The sequence below is a fragment of the Aegilops tauschii genome, chromosome 7 (genome assembly GCF_002575655.3).
Source record: "Aegilops tauschii subsp. strangulata cultivar AL8/78 chromosome 7, Aet v6.0, whole genome shotgun sequence".
Lineage (NCBI taxonomy): Eukaryota > Viridiplantae > Streptophyta > Magnoliopsida > Poales > Poaceae > Aegilops > Aegilops tauschii.
In genome coordinates this window covers 380518409-380531435 of record NC_053041.3, presented here as the reverse complement: position 1 = coordinate 380531435, position 13027 = coordinate 380518409, and positions in this window count along the sequence as shown.

The following is a 13027-nucleotide window of genomic DNA, read 5'->3' as shown; positions in this document are numbered from 1 at the left end:
TGCGGTACACAGCATAGCATACTGTAGAGCCTACGTCTAAAGCATAGGGGACGACCTCCGTCCTTTCTCTCTCTTCTGCTGTGGTCAGGTCTTGAGTCTTACTCAATACTCACACCTTGTAACACAGCCAAGAACTCCTTCTTTGCTGATCTATTTTGAACTCTTCCAAAATCATGTCAAGGTGTGCGTTCTTTTGAAAGTATCATCGGGCGTCTTGATCTATCTCTATAGATCTTGATGCCCAATATGTAAGCAGCTTTATCCAGGTCTTCCTTTGAAAAACTCCTTTCAAACAACCCTTTATGCTTTCCAGAAATTTTACATTATTTCGGATCAACAATATGTCATTCACATATACTTATCAGAAATGTTGTAGCGCTCCCACTCACTTTATTGTAAATACAAGTTTCTAACAAACTTTGTATAAACCCAAAAACTTTGATCACCCCATCAAAGCGTATATTCTGACTCCGAGATGCTTGCTCTAATCCATGGAAGGATCGCTGGAGCTAGCATACCTTTTAGCATCCTTAGGATCGACAAAACCTTTCTGATTGTATCACATACAACCTTTCCTTACGAAAACTGGTAAGGAAACTTGTTTTGACATCCATCTACCAGATTTCATAAATGTAGCTAATGCTAACATGATTCCGACGGACCTAAGCATCGCTACGGATGAGAAAAACTCATCGTAGTCAACTCCTTGAACTTGTGAAAATACTCTTTGCCACAAGTCGAGCTTCATAGACGGTAACATTACCGTCCACGTCCGTCTTCTTCTCAAAGATCCATTTATCTCGGATTTCATGGTTTCTAACCATTTGTCGGAATATGGGCCCACCATCGCTTCTCCATAGCTCGTAGGTTCAGTATTGTCCAACAACATGATATCTCAGACAGGATCACGTACCACTCTAAAGTAGCACGCCTCCTCGTCGTCCTACGAGGTTTGGTGGTGACTTGATCCGAAGTTTCATGATCACTATCATAAGCTTCTACTTCAATTGGTATAGGTGCCACAGGAACAACTTCCTGTGCCCTGCTACACACTAGTTGAAGTGACGGTTCAATAACCTTATCAAGTCTCCACCATCCTCCCACTCAATTCTTTCGAGAGAAACTTTTCCTCGAGAAAGGACTTATTGCTAGAAGCAATTACTTTTGCTTCCAGATCTGAAATAGGAGGTATACCCAACTGTTTTGGGTTTTCTATGAAGATGCATTTATCCGCTTTGGGTTCGAGCTTATCAGCCTGAAACATTTTTCACATAAGCGTCGCAGCCCCAAACTTTTAAGAAACGACAACTTAGGTTTCTATAAACGGTGTCGTCTCAACGGAATTGCGTGGTGCCCCTTTTTAAAGTGAATGCGGTTGTCTCTAATGCCTAACCCATAAACGATAGTGGTAATTTGATAAGAAACATCATGGTATGCACCATATCCAATAGGGTGTAGTTATGATGTTCGGACACACCATCACACTATGGTGTTCCAGGCGGTATTAATTGTGAAACACTTTCCACAATGTCTTAATTGTGTGCCAAACTCGTAACTCAGATATCTCTATGATCATATCATAGACATTTTATCCTCTTGTCACGACAATCTTCAACTTCACTCTGAAATTACTTGAACCTTTCAATAATTCAGACTAGTGTTTCATCAAGTAAATACACTCAGCATCTACTCAAATTATCTGTGAAGTAAGAACATAACGATATCCACTGCATGCCTCAGCACTCATTGGACTGCGTACATCAAAATGTATTACTTCCAATAAGTTGCTCTCTTGTTCCATCTTACTGAAAACGAGGACTTTCAGTCATCTTGCCCATGTGGTATGATTTGCATGTCTCAAGTGATTCATAATCAAGTGAGTCTAAACGATCCATCTGCATGGAGTTTCTTCATGCATATATACCAATAGACATGGTTCGCATGTCTCAATCTTTTCAAAATGAGTGAGTCCAAAGATCCATCCACATGGAGCTTCCTCATGCGTTCTATACCAATATGACTCAAGTGGCAGTGCCACAAGTATGTGGTACTATCATTACTATCTTATATCTTTTTGGCATGAACATGTGTATCACTACGATCGAGATTCATTTTAGGTGCAAGACCATTGAAGGTATTATTCAAATAAACAAAGTAACCATTATTCTCCTTAAATGAATAACCGTTTTGCGGTAAACATAATCCAATCATGTTCAACGCAACCACCAAATCTCGATGGTAGAGGGAGCATGCGATGCTTGATCACATCAACCTTGGAAACACTTCCAACACATATCGTCATCTCACCTTTAGCTAGTCTCCATTTATTCCACAGCTTTTATTTCGAGTTACTAACACTTAGCAACCGAACCAGTATCTAATACCCTGGTGCTGCTAGGAGTACTAGTAAAGTACACATTCATATAACGTATATCCAATATACTTCTGTCGACCTTGCCTGCCTTCTCATCTACCAAGTATCTAGGGTAGTACTGCTTCAGTGACCGTTCCTCTTATTACAGAAGCACTTAGTCTCGGGTTTGGGTTCAACCTTGGGATTCTTCACTAGAGCAGCAAACGACTTGCTGTTTCATGAAGTATCCCTTTTGCCCTTGCCCTTCTTAAACTAGTGGTTCTACTAACCATCAACAATTGATGCTCCTTCTTTATTTCTACTCTCGCGGTGTCAAACATCGCGAATAGCTCAAGGATCATCATAACTATCCTTGATATGTTATAGTTCATCACGAAGTTCTACTAGCTTGGTGGCAGTGACTATGGAGAACTATCACTATCTCATCTGGGAGATTAACTCCCACTCGATTCAAGCGATTGTGGCACTCAGACAATCTGAGCACACGCTCAACGATTGAGCTTTTCTCCCTTAGTTTGCAGGCTTAAGAAACTTGTCAGAGGTCTCATACCTCTTGACGTGGGCACTAGTCTGAAATCCCAATTTCAGTCTTCGGAACATCTCACGTGTTCTGCGACGTTTCAAAAACGTCTTGGGTGCCACAATTCTAAACCGCACTGAACTATCACGTAGTTATCAAAACGTGTATGTCAGATGTTTCGTAACATCTACAGACGACACTGAGGTTCAGCACACCGAGCGGTGCATTAAGGACATAAGCCTTCTGTGTAGTAATGAGGACAATCCTCAGTTTACGGACCCAGTCCGCATAATTGCTACTACCAACTTTCAACTAAATTTTCTCTAGGAACATATCTTAAACAGTAGAACTAAAGCGCAATGACATAATTTGTAAAGACCTTTTGACTATGTTCATGATAATGAAGTTCATCTGATTATTGAACTCCCACTCAGATAGACATCCCTCTAGTCATCTAAGTGATACATGATCCGAGTCAAACTAGGCCGTGTCCGATCATCACGTGAGACGGACTAGTCATCATCGGTGAACATCTCCATGTTGATCGTATCTGCTATACGACTCATGTTCGACCTTTCGGTCTCTTGTGTTCCGAGGCCATGTCTGTACATGCTAGGCTCGTCAAGTCAACCTAAGTGTATTGCGTGTGTGCCGAGGCCATGTCTGTACATGCTAGGCTCGTCAACACCCGTTGTATTCGAACGTAAGAATCTATCACACCCGATCATCACGTGGTGCTTCGAAACGACAAACCTTCGCAACGGTGCACAGTTAGGGGGAACACTTCTCTTGAAATTTTAGTGAGGGATCATCTTACTTACTACCGTCGTTCTAAGCAAATAAGATGCATAACATGATAAACATCACATGAAATCAAATAGTGACATGATATGGCCAATATCATCTTGCTCCTTTGATCTCCACCTTCGGGGCACCATGATCATCTTTGTCACCGGCATGACACCATGATCTCCATCATCATGATCTCCATCATTGTGTCTTCATGAAGTTGTCACGCCAACGATTACTTCTACTTCTATGGCTAACACGCTTAGCAATAAAGTAAAGTAATTTACATGGCGTTATTCAATGACACACAGGTCATACAAAAAATAAAGACAACTCCTATGGCTCCTGCCGGTTGTCATACTCATCGACATGCAAGTCGTGATTCCTATTACAAGAATATGATCAATCTCATACATCACATATATCATTCATCACATCTTCTGGCCATATCACATCACATAGCACTTGCTGCAAAAACAAGTTAGACGTCCTCTAATTGTTGTTGCAAGTTTTTACGTGGTTTGTAGGTTTCTAGCAAGAACGTTTCTTACCTACGTATGACCACAACGTGATTTGCCAATTTCTATTTACCCTTCATAAGGACCCTTTTCATCGAATCCGTTCCGACTAAAGTAGGAGAGACAGACACCCGCTAGCCACCTTATGCATCTAGTGCATGTCAGTCGGTGGAACCTGTCTCACGTAAGCGTACGTGTAAGGTCGGTCCGGGCCGCTTCATCCCACAATGCCGCCGAAACAAGATAAGACTAGTAGCGGCAAGAAGAATTGGCAACATCAACGCCCACAACTACTTTCTGTTCTACTCGTGCATAGAAACTACGCATAGACCTAGCTCATGATGCCACTGTTGGGGAACGTAGCAGAAATTCAAAATTTTCTACGCATCACCAAGATCAATCTATGGAGTAATCTAGCAACGAGGGGAAGGGGAGTGAATCTACATACCCTTGTAGATCGCGATGCGGAAGCGTTGCAAGAACGCGGATGAGGGAGTCGTACTCGTAGCGATTCAGATCGCGGTTGATTCCGATCTAAGCACCGAAAGAACGGTGCCTCCGCGTTCAACACACGTGCAGCCCGGTGACGTCTCCCACGCCTTGATCCAGCAAGGAGAGAGGGAGAGGTTGGGGAAGACTCCATCCAGCAGCAACACGACGGCATGGTGGTGGTGGAGGAGCGTGGCAATCCCGCAGGGCTTCGCCAAGCACCGCGGGAGAGGAGGAGGAGGGAGAGGGGTATGGCTGCGCCGAAAGAGAGACGTTCTCATGTCTATGGCAGCCCCAAAACCTCAATATATATAGGGGAGGGGGAGGGCTGCGCCCCCATCTAGGGTTTCCCCCTCAAGGGGTGCGGCCAGCCCTAGATGGGGCTTGGGGGGCGGCCAAAGGGGGGAGGAGTGCCTCCCAAGTCAAGTGGAGGCCCTCCCCCTTAGGGTTTCCCCTCTCCCATGCGCATGGGCCTTGGGGGGGCTGGTGCCCCTGGCCCATTAAGGCTAGGGCGCCCCCCTTACAGCCCATGCTGCTGTATTGGACGTGGTGGAACATTTTCCGGACCTCCGGACCCCTCCGGAATCCTCCGGAACCTTCTGGAAGCTTCCCGGTACAATACCGAAAAAACCCGAACTTTTCCTGGAACCCGAACAACAACTTTCCATATATAAATCTTTACCTCCGGACCATTCCGGAACTCCTCGTGACGTCCGGGATCTCATCCGGGACTCCGAACAACATTCGGTAACCACATATATACTTTCCCTATAACCCTAGCGTCATCGAACCTTAAGCGTGTAGACCCTACGGGTTCGGGAACCATGCAGACATGACCGAGACGTTCTCCGGTCAATAACCAACAGCGGGATCTGGATACCCATGTTGGCTCCCACATGTTCCACGATGATCTCATCGGATGAACCACGATGTCGGGGATTCAATCAATCCCGTATGCAATTCCCTTTGTCCATCGGTATGTTACTTGCCCGAGATTCGATCGTCGGTATCCCTATACCTTGTTCAATCTCGTTACCGGCAAGTCTCTTTACTCGTTCCGTAACTCACATCATCCCGTGATCAACTCCTTGGTCACATTGTGCACATTATGATGATGTCCTACCGAGTGGGCCCAGAGATACCTCTCCGTTTACACAGAGTGACAAATCCCAGTCTCGATTCGTGCCAACCCAACAGACACTTTCGGAGATACCCGTAGTGCACCTTTATAGCCACCCAGTTATGTTATCCGGGAGTTGCACAATCTCATGGTCTAAGGAAGTGATACTTGACATTAGAAAAGCCATGAGCAAACGAACTACACGATCTTGTGCTAGGCTTAGGATTGGGTCTTGTCCATCACATCATTCTCCTAATGATGTGATCCCGTTATCAACGACATCCAATGTCCATGGTCAGGAAACCGTAACCATCTATTGATCAACGAGCTAGTCAACTAGAGGCTTACTAGGGACATGGTGTTGTCTATGTATCCACACATGTATCTGAGTTTCCTATCAATACAATTCTAGCATGGATAATAAACGATTATCATGAACAAGGAAATATAATAATAACCTATTTATTATTGCCTCTAGGGCATATTTCCAACAGTCGACTGGTCGAACTCCATTCTTCCTAGTCTATGGGGCTGAAGCTGTGCTTCCGAGTGACTTGCTTCGCAATGCACCCCGGGTCAAGCTTTTCTCAGAAGATGAAGCAGAACAGGCTCGGCAAGATGCAGTTGATCTCCTAGAAGAGGAAAGAGAGATGGCCCTAATCCGGTCGACCATTTATCATCAAGACCTGCATCGGTTCCACGCCGGAAACATGAGGGGTCGAGCATTTCAAGAGGGAGACTTGGTCCTTCGAGTGGATCAGCAGAAACCACATAAGCTTGTTCCTGCTTGGGAAGGCCCCTTCATTATCACCAATGTGCTCCACAACGGAGCATATCACCTCTACAATGTCGAGCACAATAAAGAAGAGCCACGCACTTGGAATGCAGAGCTGCTCCACCCCTTTTATACTTAAGCATTGAGACTGTTGAGATGTAATAAGAAATACCTTCTAGTTTGATTATCAAAGACACAGTTTTACAGTATCCTAAATGATTGTTGTTCTTTTTTGTGTGTCCTAAATCCCCTAGTGGGTGCCTTAGCTTAGCTGCGAATCCGTTTCACCTAAGTTCAAAAAGAAAATCCTGCCGAGTGATGAGCAAGCCTCTCACTCGGAGGCTTAGCTGCGAATCCTTTTCGCCTAAGTTTGAAAAATCCTACCAAGTGCTGAGCAACCCTCCCACTCGGAGGCTTAGCTGCAGTCCAGTACTCGCCTAAGTTTGAAAAATCCTACCGAGTGGTGAGCAACCCTCTCACTCGGGGGCTTAGCTACAGTCCAGTACTCGCCTAAGTTTGAAAAATACTACCGAGTGGTGAGCAACCCTCTCACTCGGGGGCTTAGCTGCAGTCCAGTACTCGCCTAAGTTTGAAAAATCCTACCGAGTGGTGAGCAACCCTCCCACTCGGGGGCTTAGCTGCAGTCCAGTACTCGCCTAAGTTTGGAAAATCCTACCGAGTGGTGAGCAACCCTCCCACTCGGGGGCTTAGCTGCAGTCCAGTACTCGCCTAAGTTTGAAAAATCCTACCGAGTGGTGAGCAACCCTCTCACTCGGGGGCTTAGCTGCAGTCCAGTACTCGCCTAAGTTTGAAAAATCCTACTGGGTGGTGAGCAACCCTCTCACTTGGGGGCTTAGCTGCAGCCCAGTACTCACCTAAGTTTGAAAAATCCTACCGAGTGGTGAGCAACCCTCCCACTCGGGGGCTTAGCTGCAGTCCAGTACTCGCCTAAGTTTAAAAAATCCTACCGAGTGGTGAGCAACCCTCCCACTCAGAGGCTTAGCTACAGTCCAGTACTCGCCTAAGTTCAAAAAATCCTACCGAGTGGTGAGCAACCTTCTCACTCGGAGGCTTAGCTGCAGTCCAGCACTCGCCTAAGTTTGAAAAATCCTACCGAGTGATGAGCAACCCTCTGACTCAGAGGCTTAGCTGCAGTCCAGTACTCGCCTAAGTATAAGACACGTTCCGAGTGAGAACTGATCTTCTCGCTCGGGGACTTGGCCGCACGCTCCATCCTGATCAGCAAGGACGATGAGGTGTAGGTTGACTATGACCTTCTCCTCAGAGCTGCGCCATAAGTACAATGTGCGCTCCATCCCGATCCGCAAGGACGACGTGGTGCAGGTCGACTGTGACCTTCTCCTCAGAGCTGCGCCATAAGGACAATGTGCGCTTCATCCCGGTCCGCAAGGATGACGAGGTGCAGGTCGACTGTGACCTTCTCCTCAGAGTTGCACCACAACTGCAAGGACTATCCTGAGTAAAGAACAAGTTCCACTCGAAGGCAAACACAACCATATTCAGAGAAAAACCAAGTTCAGATAAATCCTAAGGTTCCAGACCACAGATTAAAGTACTCGGGCATCAGGCCCGAAGGAGTTTTAACGATTACAAAACCACTCGGCATTCCGAGGCAAATTAAGGCAAGGCGTAAAGTTTGTTCACTCCGTAGGAGGAGGGCTAGCTGGCTCGACGAATTTGTCCAGGTCGATTCCGTCAGCGATTCGAGTGGCAGTAGTAATGAAAGTTTCCATGAAAGATTGGAAGTCGTGCCTTTTGGTATTGGCGACCTTGGTTGCTGCTAGCTTCTCTTCTCGCGCTTCCTTGCAGTGGACACGAACCAACGACAGAGCCACATCAGCACCGCACCGAGCAGAAGACTTCTTCCATTCCTACACTCGACCAGGAACCTCATTAAGTCGAGCCATCAGAGACTCGAGGTCATTTTGGAGCGTCGCCCTTGGCCATAGTGCTGTGTCGATCTGCGACATCGCGACTTTTAGTCGAGCAAGGTAGTCGACAACACCAGCGACATGGGATTCTAGTCGGAGCACGTTCATGGCAGCCTCATCCTTTACAGGAGAGAGGATGGGGTCCAAGCTTGTCTCAACTCGCCCAGTTTCTTCCTCGAAGTTCTGGCAAAATTCTGCACACACAATACCATGATGAGTCAATGGTTATATATCGAGTCGACAACAACAAGTCAGTCGGACAAAGGAAAGCACCTTCAAGCATGATGAACAGCTTCTTGGCAAGCCCTCCCAGATAGTTCTCCAGGTCGTCCCGCTTGCGAGCAATGCCTTCCATCTTTTCGGTCAGATTCTTCTTGTCCTTCTTCAGACGAGTCGCCTCCTTGTTGGCTTCATCAAGGGAAGTTTTCGGCTTGGCATTGTCTTCCTCCAGTTTGCCGACTGAAGCCAGCTTCTGGTCAGTGAGTGCAGTTTTCTCGTCGGCTGCTTTCTGCACGGCTGCAAGGTCCAGATCCTTCTTCGTCAGAGCTTGGTTCATTGTTTCTGAAAGAAATAACACTCGGTTCAGAAAAAGCAAATAACACCCGGTTCATCAACTGAGCAGTCGACAAGTTTTTCCTACCAGCAGCTTCATCCTTGGCCTTCTGCAAGTTCGTCTTGGCTAGCTCCAGATCAAGATTGAGCAGAATTTGCTTCTGCTCCAGGTCAGCAAAACGAGCTCCAAGTTCACAGGATTTCTATAATCAAAGGACAATCAGTCGGCAGGTGAAAAGATTGGTTACTTCAGAACAATAGAGTGATAAATTCAACAAGTTCTAAGACTACTGCCGAATCAAACATCCAACAGTATTCTCGGGGACTACACCCAGTGGGTGCACTTAGCATGCCCCCACTGGTCCAGTTTCCACTCGACATGGTCTATCCAGGCTGAGTGTAAAAAAAACAATGATGAAGAAGAAGATTGTTCTCAAACCATAATCGACTGCCCGCAGTCGACAACGGTCTCGAGGACTACACCCAGTGGGTGCACTTAGCGTGCCCCCACTGGTTCAGGTTACACTCGACCTGGTCCGTCCAGGCCGAGTGAGAAAATTCCGACTCTCTGACCATAGTCGACTGCCCGAGTCAACTACGGTCTCGGGGACTACACCTAGTGGGTGCACTTAGCGTGCCCCCACTGGTTCAGGTTCCACTCGACCTGGTCCGTCCAGGCCGAGTGAGAAAATTTTGACTCTCAGACCACAATCGACTGCCCGCAGTCAACTATGGTCTCGGGAACTACACCCAGTGGGTGCACTTAGCGTGCCCCCACTGGTTCAAAGACTCAATTGACATAACTTAGTCGACTCAAGATACAAAACTACTCAGCGGCATGTCTAAACACCCAGTGGGTGTACCAATGCAAAATGCAGACTGATGGAAAGATCCTTCAAAGAAAGTTTTCAGGTAGCATATCCTAACAGAACAAGCGACAAGCTAAAGAGTCAGTCGGTAATCAGCTAACCTGAACATTGCTCTAGAGAGCTGAGCTGCATCATAAGCAGCTTGGCTGGCCTCCCGGACCACCTTCATCTGCTCCATCATAATGCCCGCCTGACGTATAGCCTCCTTGGCAGCACCCACATGGTCCTCTGGGACGTGATGTGCAGCAAAAAGTGAAGATGGATCGGTTGGAGTCTGCGCGGTTAACGCTGAAGGCTGAGCACTTGACAGTCGTACGGCGAAGTTGACAGAAGTCCGATTGGCATCGCCGGCCTCCTGGATTACCGGTTCCATCACCGGCGTCGACTGAGGCATCTTACCAGTTGACGTTTTCCTGTTTCTTCTTCCCAAGGGCCTCAGCGGCACATCCTCGTCGTCGTCTGGAAGATCAATGACATTGGGAGGAGCTGCAAAAAGATCAGTTGCAAGAATTCAGTCGACCGCAGTTCAATCGACAAAACAAAGACAAGATTGCGAAGGTCATACCTGGGTTAGAAGTAACCGCATCTTCCATGTCCTCGTCCTCGTTTTTGTAAGCAGAAGTCCCAGAGGTAGCGGTACTGCTGGTTTCAAGATTCATTCGGTCAAACCAAGAAAAGAGTAGACAGCACAGAACCACGGGTAAAAAATGAAGACAAAACACTCACGCGGAAGCAACGGGGATATCGATTTTGATTTTGGGCAGGGTCTTCCGAGACTTCGATGCTACAACTTTGGACTGCTTCGGGGCCTTCTCAGTCGGCGCTGGAGAAGACGTCCGAGGGCGCTTCAAGGTCTGTCCAGTCGGCGCAGTCGCTTTGCCACGGATACTCGTCGGGTCATGGAAGTGCTTGGATCGCCTTTCGGTGCGAGGAGGTGAGTCGACTTCCTCGCCGTCGCTAGAGTCATCAGTTTTGTCGTCTTCTCCTCCGTTAGAGTGCCACTCGCCGCTCTCGCCTCCGCTCGCCTCCCCTTCCGGGTCCTGCTCCTGCTCTCCATTGGGCATCGAGTACATCTCAGTGAGGGCCTGAAAGACAACAAGTGGAGAAAATGTCAGTCGGTTGGGAAAAAGCAATTACACGATAGATCAACAAAACACTCGGAAATTAAGAGTTGGACCTTGTTTGGTTCATACGAGTTGTCGAGTGGAGGGATCCTCCTGGACCCCCTAGGGTTATCCTTGTTGCCAGTGATGCCCCTCAACCACTACTTGATACGTCCATTTTGCATCATGCTTTTATATCGATATTTATTGCATTATGGGCTGTTATTACACATTATGTCACAGTACTTATGCCTATTCTCTCTTATTTTACAAGGTTTACATAAGGAGGGAGAATGCCGGCAGCTAGAATTCTAGGTTGGAAAAGGAGCAAATATTAGAGACCTATTCTGCGCAACTCCAAAAGTCCTGAAACTCCACAAAAGTTGTTTTTGGAAATAATAAAAAATACTGAGCGGAAGAAATACCAGAGGGGGCCCACACCCTGGCCACGAGGGTGGGGGCGCGCCCTACCTCCCTGGGCGCGCCCCCTGCCTCGTGAGCCCCCTGTTGGCCCTCCGGTGCCCATCTTCTGCTATATGAAGTCTTTCGTCCGAAGAAAAATCATAAGCAAGCTTTCGGGACGAGACTCCGCCGCCACGAGGCAGAACCTTGGGGGAACCAATCTAGGGCTCCGGTAGAGCTGTTCTGCCAGGGACACTTCCCTCCGGGAGGGGGAAATCATCGCCATCGTCTTCACCAACGCTCCTCTCATCGGGAGAGGGCAATATCCATCAACATCTTCACCGGAACCATCTCCTCTCAAACCCTAGTTCATCTCTTGTATCCAATTCTTGTCTCATAGTCTGGGATTGGTACCTGTAGGTTGCTAGTAGTGTTGATTACTGCATGTAGTTGATGCTAGTTGGTTTATTTGGTGGAAGATCATATGTTCAGATCCTTTATGCATATTAATACTCCTCCGATTATGAACATGAATATGCTTTGTGAGTAGTTACGTTTGTTCGTGAGGACATGGCAGAAGTCTTGCTATTAGTAGTCATGTGAATTTGGTATTCGTTCGATATTTTGATGAGATGTATGTTGTCTCTCCTCTAGTGGTGTTATGTGAACGTTGACTACATGACACTTCACCATTATATGGGCCTAGAGGAAGGCATTGGGAAGTAATAAGTAGATGATGGGTTGCTAGAGTGACAGAAGCTTAAACCCTAGTTTATGCGTTGCTTCATAAGGGGCTGATTTGGATCCATATGTTTCATGCTATGGTTAGGTTTACCTTAATACTTCTTTTGTAGTTGTGGATGCTTGCAATAGGAATTAATCATAAGTGGGATGCTTGTCCAAGTAAGGACAGCACCCAAGCACTGGTCCACCCACATATCAAATTATCAAAGTACCGAACGCGAATCATATGAACGGGATGAAAACTAGCTTGACGATAATTCCCATGTGTCCTCGGGAGCGCTTTTCTCTATATAAGAGTTTGTCCAGGCTTGTCCTTTGTTACAAAAAGGATTGGGCCACCTTGCTGCACTTTATTTACTTTTGTTACTTGTTGCTCGTTACAAATTATCTTATCACAAAACGATCTGTTACCTATAATTTCAGTGCTTGCAGAGAATACCTTGCTGAAAACCGCTTATCATTTCCTTCTGCTCCTCATTGGGTTCGACACTCTTACTTATCGAAAGGACTACGATAGATCCCCTATACTTGTTGGTCATCAAGACTCTTTTCTGGCGCCATTGCCGGGGAGTGAAGCGCCTTTGGTAGGTGGAATTTGGTAAGGAAAAATTTATATAGTGTGCTGAAATTTACTGTCATTTGTTACTATGGAAAGTAATCCTCTAAGGGGCTTGTTCGGGGTATCTTCACCCTGACCAGTAGAGCAAAGAGTTGCTCCTCAACCTACTGAACCTACTGAAAATGAAAATGTCTACATTGAGATTCCTCCGGGTATGATAGAAAAACTGCTAGCTAATCCTTTTGCAGGAGACGGAACAAT